The sequence below is a fragment of the Dipodomys ordii genome, unplaced genomic scaffold, assembly GCF_000151885.1.
Source record: "Dipodomys ordii isolate 6190 unplaced genomic scaffold, Dord_2.0 Scaffold42, whole genome shotgun sequence".
In the NCBI taxonomy this organism is placed as follows: Eukaryota; Metazoa; Chordata; class Mammalia; order Rodentia; family Heteromyidae; genus Dipodomys; species Dipodomys ordii.
Window position 1 is genome coordinate 5,892,108 of NW_012267258.1, and position 13,825 is coordinate 5,905,932.

Consider the following 13,825-nt stretch of genomic DNA (forward strand, 5'->3'; position numbering starts at 1 on the left):
AGATCTGAGAATTGAGGTTCAAAGCTAGCCCGGTAGAAAAGTCCCTGTGAGACTCTTACCTTCAATGAACCACTAAAAAAACTGGAAGTGGAGCTGTGGCTCAAAGTGGTAACGCTCTAGCCTCGAGCAAAAGAGCTCAGAGAGAGTATCCAGGCCCTGAGTTCAAGCCCCACAACACACAGACCAAAAATTTTAAAAAGCTAAGGGAAAGCCCTAGGCTCTGAGTTCAAGTCACAGTCCTGGCATAAAACAAGCCTGTTAAAACTACTTAAAGATACTACTACTACTAAACTGAATGCTTTCTCTGGTGCATTGTAGGTTTAGTTATTGCTTTATTTTCAATAGTCTGGCCCTCAAAGTAGAGTAACCACAAGGCTTTCAGATCCTGCTGCTTTGGAAGTGATGATGGCTGACAGAGAGGAGACTTGCTGTCTCTTAATCGTGTCTAATCATCTGCAGGAGCCTTCGAATGAGCTCTTCTAACAGCAACAGTGTTGAACAGACAGCAGGAGAGAGCGCCACAGTAGTGTGGCATTTGCACATACTGTCAAATCATTTAGGAAGAGCGAGGGAAGGTTTAGAGACAGGATACATAAAACAGGGAATTTAGAACCCCGGGTTATTATTATTCAAATACGTGACTAAAAATTATAGTGCAGGTACTAGTGCTTGAACTCGGGGCCTAGGTGCTGTCCCTTAGCTTTTTCACTCAAGGTTGGTCCTCTACAACTTGAACTACAGCTCTAATTGTGTGTGTGTGTGTGTGTGTGTGTGTGTGTGTGTTGTTTGTGCCTGCTGGTCCTGGGGGCTTGAACTCTGGGCTGTCCCTGAGCTTTTATCTTCAAGGCTGGCACTCTACCACTTGAGCCATAGCTCCACCTCTGGCTTTTTGCTGGCTAACTGGAGATAAGAGTCTCATGGATTTGTCTATCTACGTTGGCTTCAAACGGAGATCCTCAGATCTCAGCCAGTTGATTAGCTAGAATTATAGACCTGAGCCTGTAATCATAGTTCATTCTTGATGAAAAGAGACTGAAGATTGACTCAGGTATCATATAAACAAAGTTCCTTAGCTCTTGCTAGTTATATGACCTTTGCACTGTTGTACTTAATGATCCTCAGTCATGATGAATGAATCATTCTCCTCATGGATAAAATGGATTGCTGTGAGAACCTATTATGATAATATATTGTTTAAACTTTTTAACTTATGATCTTTAAATAGTTGTACAAAGAAGTTCCCATTCTAGTCGGGCACTGGTGGCTCACGGCTGTAATCCTAGCTACTCAGGAGGCTGAGATCTGAGGATCACAGTTCAGAGCCAGCCTGGGCAGGAAAGTACATGAGACTCTTATCTCCAATAAACCACCAGAAAGCCGGAAGTGGTGCTGTGGCTCAAGTGGTCGAGTGCTCGCCTTGAGCTGAAGAGCTGAGGGACAGCGCCCAGGCCCAGAGTTCAAGCCCCACAAAGGACAAAAAAAAAGTAAAAGTTCCCATTCTACAAAACAGTATATGAATACAAGGTGTCTGACAACATTGTCACCCATATGATAATATATTTAAAATAAAGCCTGCTGACAGTTCTTAATCAATATCTGTGGTGCTCATTTTTTGGACTTTCATTTCTACTTGACAAATAATTGTGATTTATAATTATACAATAGTATATGATTATACATATACTTATAAATTATGTATATATGTAAAATATAAATTATATTAAAGTATATAATTACATTATAATTATGTATAATTATAATAATTACACAATTATCCTTAATTATAACAGCAATTTATAATTTTACATATAATTATTATATACTATATATTATTACATATTTATGGAGTTTGATTTGATGCTTTGATATATGTATACACTTTGAAATAATAAATAAGGCTAACTAACATATCTACAGCCTCAAATATTTATCAACTCTTTGTGGGGAAAGCATTTATTATTCTTCTAGTCATTTTGAAATACCTTCTAAAATACACCATTATTAACTAGTGTCACCTAGTCGGGCAACAGAACATTACAGCTTTTTCTTCCTAACTCCAATTTTGTACTCATTGAGCAGAGTATAATAATAATAATTATTATTATTATTTGTTTTAACCAATGGAAGTTGTCTTAGTCTGTTTGCACAGCTATAACAAAATCCCTAAGTATAGGTAATTTTTTTTTTCTTCATTCTTGCGCCTAGAACTCTGGGCCTGGGCACTGTCCCTCAGCTCTTCAGCTCAAGGCTAGTGCTCTACCACTTGAGCCACAGTGCCACTTCCGACTTTTTCTGCTTATGTAGTGCTGAGGAATCGAACCCAGGACCTCATGCATGCGAGGCAAGCACTCTACCACTGAGCCACCTTCCCAGCCCAAGTATAGGTAATTTATGAAGAACAAATGTATTTTCTTTCAGCTCTGAATGCTGTGCCTCAGATGTGATTGTGGAACCTACTGACTACCGTGCCACCTCCCTTCCTTAAAGACAAACACAGTGAGCAGTCAGAGCAACAAGTGCTCCCTGGTGGCTGCGTGCCCAGACTCACCTTCACAGACCTGTCTACCCCCTCCCTCCCTGCCCGCCACTGTGACTCACAAATCCTTCACAGTTGTTCCTCCCATCTTTCCTTGCCTCCTACCATGCTTCCTTTTTCTCTCTCATTATTATTACCTGAAATACCTTAAGTACAGCTCTGTTTATTCTCGATGGCTTTCGGTACTCCTTCAAGCCAAGAATTCTGTACATTTCATTTTGCTCCTAGAGCCAGTATTTGAAACACAATACTTTGAGGGGGGAGGGGAGGGAGCTGGGAGAGATAGGGGGAGGGGGGGATAGCAATGGAAGGGGTAGCACTGATAAAGATGTATTATACTCAACCACTCATATGCTGAATTCTGAAAACCTTGTGTGCAACTACCTAAAGACAACGAAAAAAATTATATTCGAAGTTAAAAAGGTAAACAAATAAAACACGCTCCATGTGTCATTGGTGAAGGTAGGAATAAATCCTTCAAGGTTTTGTTCCTCTTACCGATTTTGTAGTTAGTAGCTGAACAAAAACCCTGAGAGTGGGAAAATGAGTTCTCTGAATTTCACTTTCTTCTGTGCAGATTTCTGTGGCATTATGATTCTGTGTTGAGGGGAGAGTAAGCATGTAGGTGTGATTGCTTGGTGTTGAAAATTCCAATCAACTCTCCCAATTTCTCTTGTATTCACACATGAAGGCATGCAATAATTTTAATGGATTACAACCAGCATTACAAGGAGGAGGAGGAGCAATAGGCTAGAATAGGAATCAGAACTTAGAGATTTTTAGAAAACACTGTGGCCAGGTGTCAGCAGCACAGTCTTATAATTCTAGCTACTTTAGAGGCTGAGATCTGAGGATCACAGTTTGAAGCCAGACTGGGCAAGAAAGTCTATGAGACTCTTTATCTCCAATTAACCACCAAAAAAGCCAGAAGTAGGGCTGTGGCTCAAGTGGTAGAGGCATTAGCCTTGGGCAAAAAAGCTCAGGACAATGCTTAGGTCATGAATTCAAGACACAGGACCCAGCACAAAAGAAAAAGAAAAAAAGAGCATAATGCTGTGAAGTTTCTCTTCTGGTGTTTATGTGCACTGTGAGGCAAAATAGAAGTAGTGTGTTTCTTACTATGTATCATAATCAAAACTAGCCACTGCTTGTATCTTCTGGGAACAAAAATAGATTATCCATCCTATCTACTGACTGAGATGAGTATTGTGGTTCAAATCCAGCCTGGGAAAGAAAGTCTGTGAGACTCTTACCTCCAATTAACCATCCAAAACCTGGAAGTGGAGGTGAATCTAAGTGGTAGAACTCCAGCCTTGAGAGAAAGTGATAGGTACTCAGTCAGGCCTGCAGTTCAAGCTCTAGTACTAGTGTGTGCATGTGTGTGCCCGCCCATGTGGGCACATGTACGCAGATTCCAGCATTTACAGTCAAAGAACATTTAAAACTCAGCTCAGTTTACCATCAGATGTTTTCTTCCTAGGCACAGAAACATTGGTCCATTCTTCAGTGGAGGCCTGAGGAAATCTAGGAACCTTGGTTTTGTTGCTATGGCTCGATGAAAAGGTTTTAGAGACTGCAGAATGTTCTATTAGAAAACCCTAAGAGAAGTTTATATCTTGACTTTTTCTCTGTAATAAAATGCTGACATGACCTCTTCTCCCCCACGTGGGCTGACTCCCACTGTCTGCTTTTCCTAACAGCTGCTCTGAAGGTTACCCAGCTCTGCTGCTTACACAGCTGTTGTAGCACAGAGAGGCCCAGGCGTGGCTCCAGCTTAACCCCTGACAGCTACTTTAGAAGAAGAGACAAGCTTGCCTTCTAGAGAGGACCTTCTATTCTGATCCCACTCAACCAGTGGAGCTGAGGCCCTGCAATCCTTGCTTGTTCGCAATTACTATTGCTTACACATGTGGGATCCGTGGATTTGATTCTATGCCACTATTGATTTGAATGTTAGCTGGGATTCCCCTTTCTTCTTCTGTCATAATTCTGGACTTGATTTATGTTTTCATTGCCTTTATATCATCCCTAAGCAGTATTTCCATTTAAAATTTTCCTCACTACAAAAAACAAAAATCCTGGCTAGGAATGTGGCTTAGTGGTAGAGTGCTTACCTAGCATACACGAAGCCCTGGGTTCAATTCCTCAGTACCACATAAACAGAAAAGGCTGGAAGTGGTGCTGTGGCTCATTTGGTAGACTGCTAACCTTGAACAAAAGAAGCTCAGGGTAGCACCCTGGCCCTGGGTTAAAGCCCCAAGATGGCAAAAACATGGGCTGGGAAGGTGGCTCAGTGGTAGAGCGCTTGCCTTGCATGCCTGAGTTCCTGGGTTCAATTCCTCAACACCACATAAGCAAAAAGCAAAAAGCCGGAAGTGGTGCTGTAGCTTAAGTGGTAGAGCACTATCCTTGAGCTGAAGACCTGAGGGACAGTGCCCAGGCCCAGAGTTCAGGCCCCATGACTGGACCCAAAAAAACAAAAGAAAACCTCTGGCATATTATCATTTTCTTTTAATATTTTTGTTTATGCCGGGGGCTCCCAATTTGATTTGTCAACTGTTACAGCCAGAGATATAACGGGAAAGACAGATGGTTAGCTATCATTTTAGACTGACGGACATGCTTAGATGTCTTATGGTGACAGGATTATGAAAAGTAGACTGAGTTCTAGAAGGACAAGAAGATTGTCTGTAAACCAACCCACAATTGAAGGGCACTTAAATCTGATGGTTTTTATTGGCATTACTTGATATAAGAAAAAAATTGTCAAAAGGCTGTTTTAGTTGGCTCCAATCAAGAAAACAAGAATGACTCAAGCTGTTTACTCCAGTATTTATCTTGTCAGGCATGGACTAGCTACAGAGGTAAACAAGATTTACCATCACCTGATATGATGGGTGGCTAGTATATATATATATATATATATACCAGGGCTTGAACTCAGAGCCTGAGGACTTGCCTTCCTTCACTTTTTTTTTTTTGGGTCTGGTCGTGGGGCCTGAACTCTGGGCCTGGGCACTGTCCCTCAGCTCTTCAACTCAAGCAAGGCTAGTGCTCTACCACTTGAGCCACAGCGCCACTTCCGGCTTTTTTCTTTTTGCTTATGTGGTGCTGAGGAATCAAACCCAGGGCCTCAGGCATGCAAGGCAAGCACTCTACCACTGAGCCACCTTCCCAGCCCCTTCCTTCACTTTTTTGTTAGAATGCAGTACCCTACCACTTGAGCTGCTCTACATCTGGGTTTCTGGTGGTTAATTAGAGATAAGAGTCTCGTGGACTTTCCTACCCAGGTTGGCTTCAAACTTCAATCCTTAGATCTCAAGCCTCCTGAGTTGCTAGGATTATGGGTGTGAGTACCAGTACCCAGCAATAAATTACACTTCTTATGACTGCTATCTAGTAATTGCACAGGGTAAACTGAAAGGATAAGATCCGCGCATGCATGACTCCATTAATAAACACATTTTTTCCTAACACTTATAGTATGTTTTATACTTTACTAAGTGTGAAGTATGCTAATTAATAGTGATAACAACAAACATGTCTTAAATCTTGTATTCCAGACACTGTAGGAAATATGTGTGTGTGTGTGTGTGTGTGTGTGTGTGTGCGTGCCAATCCTGTGGCTTATACTTGGGGCCCGGGCAATATCCCTAAGCTTTATTTATTTTCTTAAAGCTAGTTCTATACCACTTGAACCACAGCTCCACTTCCAGCTTTTTGGTGATTAACTGGGAATAAAAATCTCCCAGACTTTTATGCCCTGGCTGGCTTTGAACCGGGATCCTCGGATCTCAGCCTCCTGAAAAGCTGGATTACAAGCATGAGCCAACTGCACAAGGTGAAATCCTTTCTTTTAAAGTGTGGATTACACAGTCCTGAACAATGGCCAAAAGAATAGAAGCTTAGATCTTCCTGAAGTAAATTTTGGAGCTAGGATACAAAGTTTAAATAAATTCTTCATTCTTTCTCTCTCCAATGGACTAGTTCAACATCTGGTATCTTTGTTTTGCTTTTTGCTCTTTGGTTCAAAGCCTTCTTGGGACAGGAAAGTCAATTAACCACTAGAAAGCCAGAAGGGAGGTGTGGCTCAACTGGAAGAGTGCCAGCCTTGAGTGAAAAAAGCTAAATGAGAGCATAAGCTCTGAGTTCAAGTCTCAGTACTGGCATACACACACAAAGGAAGTTGGTAGGTGGAATCAAACCTCTTAACAAGCAAGTGAACTTAAGAAGTGACCACATTACACATATAACTGAGCTTGATTAATAAATATATATATATTTATGTTTCATATTCATTTTGGGGTATAAATTACATACTACAGTAAGTGTTCTCAATAAAGGGTATCAGTGATGCCCACAGTAATATATATGTTTATATAGTATTTATATGCACATATATTGTTTATGACTATATTTAGTATATAAATGTATTATATATTATATAACATCATATATTAGCAATATATAATATATCTCATATATATATATACACACACGATTGGTTCTGGGACCCACAGAAATCTCACCTCCTACCTTTCCTTGAGCATCTCAAGAAATCATTGCAAAATACAAATTAGATGATAGAATTTTGTGGATCCTGCTCATAGCAATATGGCCAGTTTTAAATGTGTTTATTCCATTGCTACATATTAAAAACAAATGGACATATTATGCATTGGAATGCCAAAAATGTCTATGCATTTTAGCAAGTAAAGACTCTGGAGAAACGGTGCATACCCTGGGCTGCTTTGACATAGCACGCCCACTTCCTTCTGGAATTCTGATTTCTTAGAAGTAATTAGGCTGAAATATTTGAGAAACAAGCTGTGGGTATATGTATAATTTTTCTGCCACAAAATGAATTTTTTTTTTACATCTATAGAAAGAACTTTAAAATGTTATTTCAGAAACTTCCTCCAGTTATGTTCAAGGGGGAGGGAACAGAATGGTTTCCTAACGTAAGATTGCTTTTTAGTTTGGGGAGGGAAAAAGTTTTGATGGGCTTTTTGATTTGCCAAGTTAAGTAAATCCAAGAAGCCACTGTACAAGGGAAAAAGTCAGGATACAGAGGGGTGAAACTCCTTCCTGTACTATTTACGTGTGCAGCTTGGCAATTCTTGTAGATTACTACAGGACTGTATGGGTTAGTCCCTGCCAGGTGGTGCTATGGGAAATGGAATACTTGGGCCCTAGCCACAGGAGACAGGTTGGGTCACGGCCAGATGCTCATTTGAACAGACACCGATTTCAACAGCACAGCAGCTGGCTGGGAGCTCTGAAGGAGAGCTGCTCACTGATGGAAAGAGAAAGAGAGCTGATACTGGAATTTAGGGCCTCCTTCTCTTCCCTGAAAGCCCCTCGGTTCCTTTCCTTGTGCATTAGCAAATGGAGTTGTGTCTAGGGGGAGGGTGTAGCTCTGGACTGGTATGGGCCACACCTCCAAGTAAGGATGACCTCCCCCCACCCACCACCTCCAGCCCCAGATGGGATCAGCAAAGCTGGAAGAGCAAAAACCACCACAATCCTAGCAGCTCATCAGAAGCCTTGGCTGACTCCCAGAAATTCTTTTTCCTTTCTTTTTCTTTGTTGGTACTGAGGCTTGAACTCAGAGGCTTAGGAGCTGTCTTTTAGCTTTTTGGGGAGAGGGGGAGTTTCGGATTTGATCTTGAATTTGGAGGGAAGAGTGACAGGAAACTTGCTGTGCCTGAGAAAAGCTGAGGTGGGGGTGGGAGGAGGCTACTTGCGTTTTGGAGGGGAGGAAAGGAAAAGGAGGGGCAGGGCACCCCTCCCCAGTACTGAAGCCTTGGTGATCCTGGGGAGGAAACCTACAAAGAGACCTTTGATGCCTGATTCAGCCCAGATTCTCCTCAGCAGCAGGCAGGTGAAATAGACACATGGGGACTTCACCCTGACAGGCTCCACAGAGCCCACCTTCAAGGATAGCGTCAGGATGACAGCTCCTGTGCCTGAGGTGTCACCAGCCATGAAGCTCACACCCACAGATGTCTGGTCCTTTGGCCGGAACCTAGTCAGCCAGCTCTTCACCAGCTCATACTTGAACTAATAGAGAGCTAAGAAGAGCACCTGTCGAAGGACTGTGGGGCCCCAGCCCAGCCAGTGAGCACCAGCCATCTTTAGCCACCGCAGCCTGAAAGCAGGTGGCTAGCTCATGGTATGACACAACTGCTGAGCCTTAGCTTGATCTGCACAAGCTCCAGGAGGCTGACCACAATCACAGTGTCCACTGCGGGCCAGTGCCCCAGCACGCGTGGGTGCCCAGATGTCAGTGGTCAGGGCTTGGCTGCACAGGAGGGCCTTGTAGGCGGTGAAGTAGAAGGCCGTAGCTCACACTGAGTCATGGCCAAGGTGGCAGGGAGGCCTCTTCATAGGGTTCTCATGCCTTACAATCTTCACAGGTATCCAGGGTGTCAGGGAAGTGGGTAGGATCTCAACACCAGGTGGATCAAGGGGTACCGCTTGGGCACAGAGACTCTAGGATACCATTGTGGTATAGGAGACACTTCCCTGTGGATTGGGGAGGAGGGTGATTTGGTGTAGGAGAGGCTTGAGTCTGGAGGGAGATGAGGAGCACTGAGGCTGCGCGAGCTCCAGTCCTGGCCAGCTCCCAACCTCGATCCTCAGATCTCAGCCTCCTGAGTATTTAGGAATACAGATGTGAACCACCAGTGCCAGGAGAAATTCTTATTGCAGAAAGTACATTTATCTGAGGCGAACTACAGATGTAGAATGTTCAGGATGTTTATTTCTTTTATCTATGTTTCCTGTCATGAGAGATTTAGAAATAAGTAGAAAAATAAATTTTGCTTTCAAAACTAGATTCGTTTGCAAATTCGTTTTTAAGTACAAATAAATACTGGTTCTGAACAAGAAGCTTCAAAGAATAAAACAGCTCGTTAGTTCTTGACAGTCGATTCCTTAAGGACAGATTCTGTACCACTCATCCTTAAATTGAGCATAGATTTGGGTGATTAGAAGTTCTTTTTGATGGAGAGACAATGAGAGCTGATATTGGAATTTAGGACCTCCTTTTCTTCCCTGAAATCCTCTGTTCCCAACTCTTATGCGTTAGGAAATGCAGTTCTGTGTCTTGGGGAAGGGTGAAGCTCTGGACTTGTGTGGGCCATTTCTGGAACGCAATCAGTGGAATCAGTGGAAGCATTAATTCTTTTTATGAATGCAGAAATATACTCTCTTTAATAGGAAAGAAAATTCATTCAAATTGTTTATTTACCACAGAGATCAAAAATAATTAATTGGCATAAAGATTCTATTTTATAGATTATTTTGATGATAATACAGCTGGAAAAAGCAGGCAACCAAACTCAAAAGAAAATACTTAAGTTATATTGTATTATATACTATATATTAAATTTGTAATGTGTTTATATAAGTATGTTATACATTTATAATGCAACATACCTATATATTATATATTTAGTATATATTATATGTATGTTATATACACTAATACACAATATCTTAAAACAATACATTATATTAGTATATTTATGATATACTTATATAATATAGAATTCATTTTCATGTAAATACATATCTACAATATATTTCCATTATATGTACAATTTGTATTTATATAAATATATGAATATTGTAGATATTTATATATATATACACATTATATATTTATATAAATGGATTACTTACATATATGCAATGTATATTTATACATTCAATGCAGATTTATATGAATACATATATGTATTGATTTAAAGCCGGCCCACACTGAAAAATCCGTGAGACTCTTGTCTTTAATTAGCCAACAAAAAGGCAGATGTGGAGCTTTGGCTCAGATGATAGAGTGCCATCCTTGAGTGAAAAAGCTAAGGAACAGTGGCCAGGCCCTATGTTAAAGCCCAAGTACTAACACAGCAATAACAATGACAAAAGGCTACTCTGCATGCCACAATGCAGAAAGAAAGAAAGAAAATTGAAATAAAGTTTAATCTCCAGTAAATGAATTCCATGCCAGAAAGAACCCATTCAAGCTTGTATTTTAGTGTTATTGTAAGGCTTCCTTTGAACAAAAAGTTTGAGACAAGTACATTTGTAGTATTAGAAAATTTTACTGATGAAACCTTCTGTATTAGAAAATTTTACTGATGAAGCCTTCTGTATTATAAAATTTTACTGATGAAACCTTCTGTATTAGAAAATTTTACTGATGAAAGCTTCTTTTGTGTGTGTGCATATGTGTGCGTGTGTGTGTGTGTGTGTGTGTGTGTATGCACACACACACAGAACTGGGCCTGGTCACTATGGTCTCTTAGGTATTTCACACAAGGCTGACACTCTACCACTTAAGCCACAAGCTCTACTTCAGTTTCATTGCTGGTTAATTGGAGATAAGTCTCCTGGACTTTCTGGCCTGGGCTGACTTTGAATGGCAATCCTCAGATCTCATATACATATATGTATCATGTAAATATGCATTATGTGGACTGGGAAGATGGCTCAGTGGTAGAGCGCTTGCCTTGCATGCCTGAGACCCTTGGTTTGATTCCTCAGCACCACATAAGCAAAAAGAAAAAAGCCGGAAGTGGCGTTGTGGCTCAAGTGGTAGAGCACTAGCCTTGAGCTGAAGAGCTGAGGGACAACACCCAGGCCAAGAGTTCAGGCCCCACGACCGGACCCCCCCAAAAAAATAAATAAATAAATATGCATTATGCATATATATACATATATATGTATATATATATTGCTGGTCATGGGGTTTGAACTCAGAGCCTGGGTGTTGTGTCCCTGGATTTTTTTTGGGGGGGATCCGGTCGTGGGGCCTGAACTCTGGGCCTGGGCACTGTCCCTCAGTTCTTCAGCTCAAGGCTAGCACTCTACTACTTTAGCCACAGCGCCACTTCCGGCTGTTTTTCTTTTTGCTTATGTGGTGCTGAGAAATTGAACCCAGGGCCTCATGCATGCAAGGCAAGCGCTCTACCACTGAGCCACCTTCCCAGCCTAGTCCCTGGAGTTTTTTGCTCAAGGCTAGTACTTACCACTTTAAGCCACAGCTCCACTTCTGGTTTTTTGGTGTTTAATTGGAGATCAGAGTCTCACAGACTTTCCTGCCTGGGGTTGGCTTCAAACTGTGATTCTCAGATCTCAGCCTCCTGAGTAGTTAGACTTACAGGCATGAGCCACTGGCACCCAGCCATGTGTTACATATGATATTGTACAAATATACATATTATAGATACTTACAACTTATGCACCTTTATAGGAGAATCAATCATAAATGTGATAATACAAAGCATGCAAAAGAAAAGCCATAGAAATTGGATAATTCTGCATTAAGAAACATTCTTGGGGCTGAGAAGGTGGCTCAGTGGTAGAGTGCTTGCCTTGTATGCATGAGGCCCTGGGTTCGATTCCTCAGCACCACATAAGCAGAAAAAGCCAGAAATGGCGCTGTGGCTCAAGTGGTAAAGTGCTAGCCTTGAGCTGAAGAGCTGAGGGACAGCGCCCAGGTCCAGAGCTCAGGCCCCATGACTGGCAAAAAAAAAAAAAAGAAAGAAAGAAAGAAAAGAAACATTCTTGAGAGAAGTGATAGGAATTTAACAGGATATTTAGATCGGAGTTTCCTGTTGGTCAATGCCAAGAAGAAAACATGAAAGAACAGATACCTCTTATTGTCCAGAAAAAAAAAGAAACATAACAGTTCGTCAGGAGAGGCCCTGAGATCATAGATAATTTATCATGTCTGTCTTTACATAGATGTCATGGAGAAAAATAGGGACAAGATGGTGAGAGTCGATTTTATGAAGATTAAAAAGAACAACCGATGTGAGGCCACTTCTATCTTCTGCAGTAAGTAAGAGATGACGACAGGGCAGTCAACTGCAGTTCCACGAGAACCATTCTCCAGGGGTGAGACGAATAGTTACGTTTTTTTCGGGAATGCTATGTCTTAAGACTTGGAAAGGCTTAGGAACTGAAGATTTTGTATCTCTCTTAGATCTGTGAATCTCAAAGCCCTAGGGTCAGTCAAGATGTGCTGAGAGCCCAGAGCGGGGTGGTGGGGGAGTTTGTGGGAACTGGAAGATTAAGGTCCCTCAGGGGAGCCCTCACCAAACTCTTGCATCTACTTCACCAGTGATAAATTCGCCCCACTAGGCTTAGTGTCATTGTAAGGCTTCCTTTGAAAGACAAGTTTGAGACAAGTAGATTTGTAGTATTAGAAAATAATACTGATGAAGCCTTCTGTATCAGTTTCGTGTGTGTGTGTGTGTGTGTGTGCACGTGAGCGTGCGCGCGTGCACTGGGCCTAGTCGCTGTTGTCCCTTAGCTATTTTGCACAAGGCTGGCACTCTACCACTTGAGCCACAGCTCCACTTCAGGTTTCTTTACTGGTTAATTGGAGCTAAGTATCCCAGATTTTCTGTCCTGGGCTGCCTTTGAACAGCAATCCTCAGATCTCAACCTTTTGAGTAGCTAGGATTAAAAGAGTGAGCCAGCCACCAGTGCCTGACTATATTAATTACTTTTGCATCATTGTGACCAAAATATCTGCCATAACAATTGAAGCGGGAACAGACTTATTTTGGCTCATGGTCAGAGTGTGGCTGGTTCCATTATCTCTGGGCTGTGGGGAGGCGAGACATCATGGCAGCAGGTAGGTGTGACAGAAACTATATATCTCATGGACGATTGGAGGGGGCTGGGACACGACACCTCCCGAGAGTCATTCCCTGTAACCTAGATTATATTTCCTAAAGTCTCCATCACCTCCCAAGATAGCATGCCACCAGCTAGGGACCTGCTACACTTCATATGTCAACGCTAACACCTTCTCTGGACCACCCTATTGAAAAATCATCTTCCGGTTGACCCAGAACTCTTTATCTGCTTTCTCTGGTTGTTTTTCTCAACACAATTTTCTGACATCTAATTTATTAGATGTCAGAATATATATATATATATATATATATATTGTTATTGTATATAATTTATACTTATTTCTTTTTTTCATCAGATGATAACAAGAAACTATTTTTGAACTGTTGACTTAGGGCTAGGATAATCAAAGAACTATGAACAAACCAGGTGCTGGTGGCACACATTTGTATTCTTAGCTACTCAGGAGGCTGAGTTCTGAGGACTGCAGTTTAAAGCAAGCCTGTGCAAGCAAGTCTGTAAGATTCTTATCTCCAATTAACCACCAAAAAGCTGGAAGTGGAGCTGTGGCTCAACTGGTAGAGAACCAGCCTTGAATGCCAAGGCTAAGGGACAGTGCTCAGGCCCTGAGTTCAA

The 13,825-nt window shown here is 41.7% G+C and overlaps 1 pseudogene; it reads right to left on the minus strand.

Annotated features, from left to right (window-relative positions):
* Positions 1-2,875: 2,875 nt before the first annotated feature.
* LOC105987455 lies at positions 2,876-9,501 on the minus strand (annotated as a pseudogene).
* Between the last annotated feature and the right edge of the window lie 4,324 nt (positions 9,502-13,825).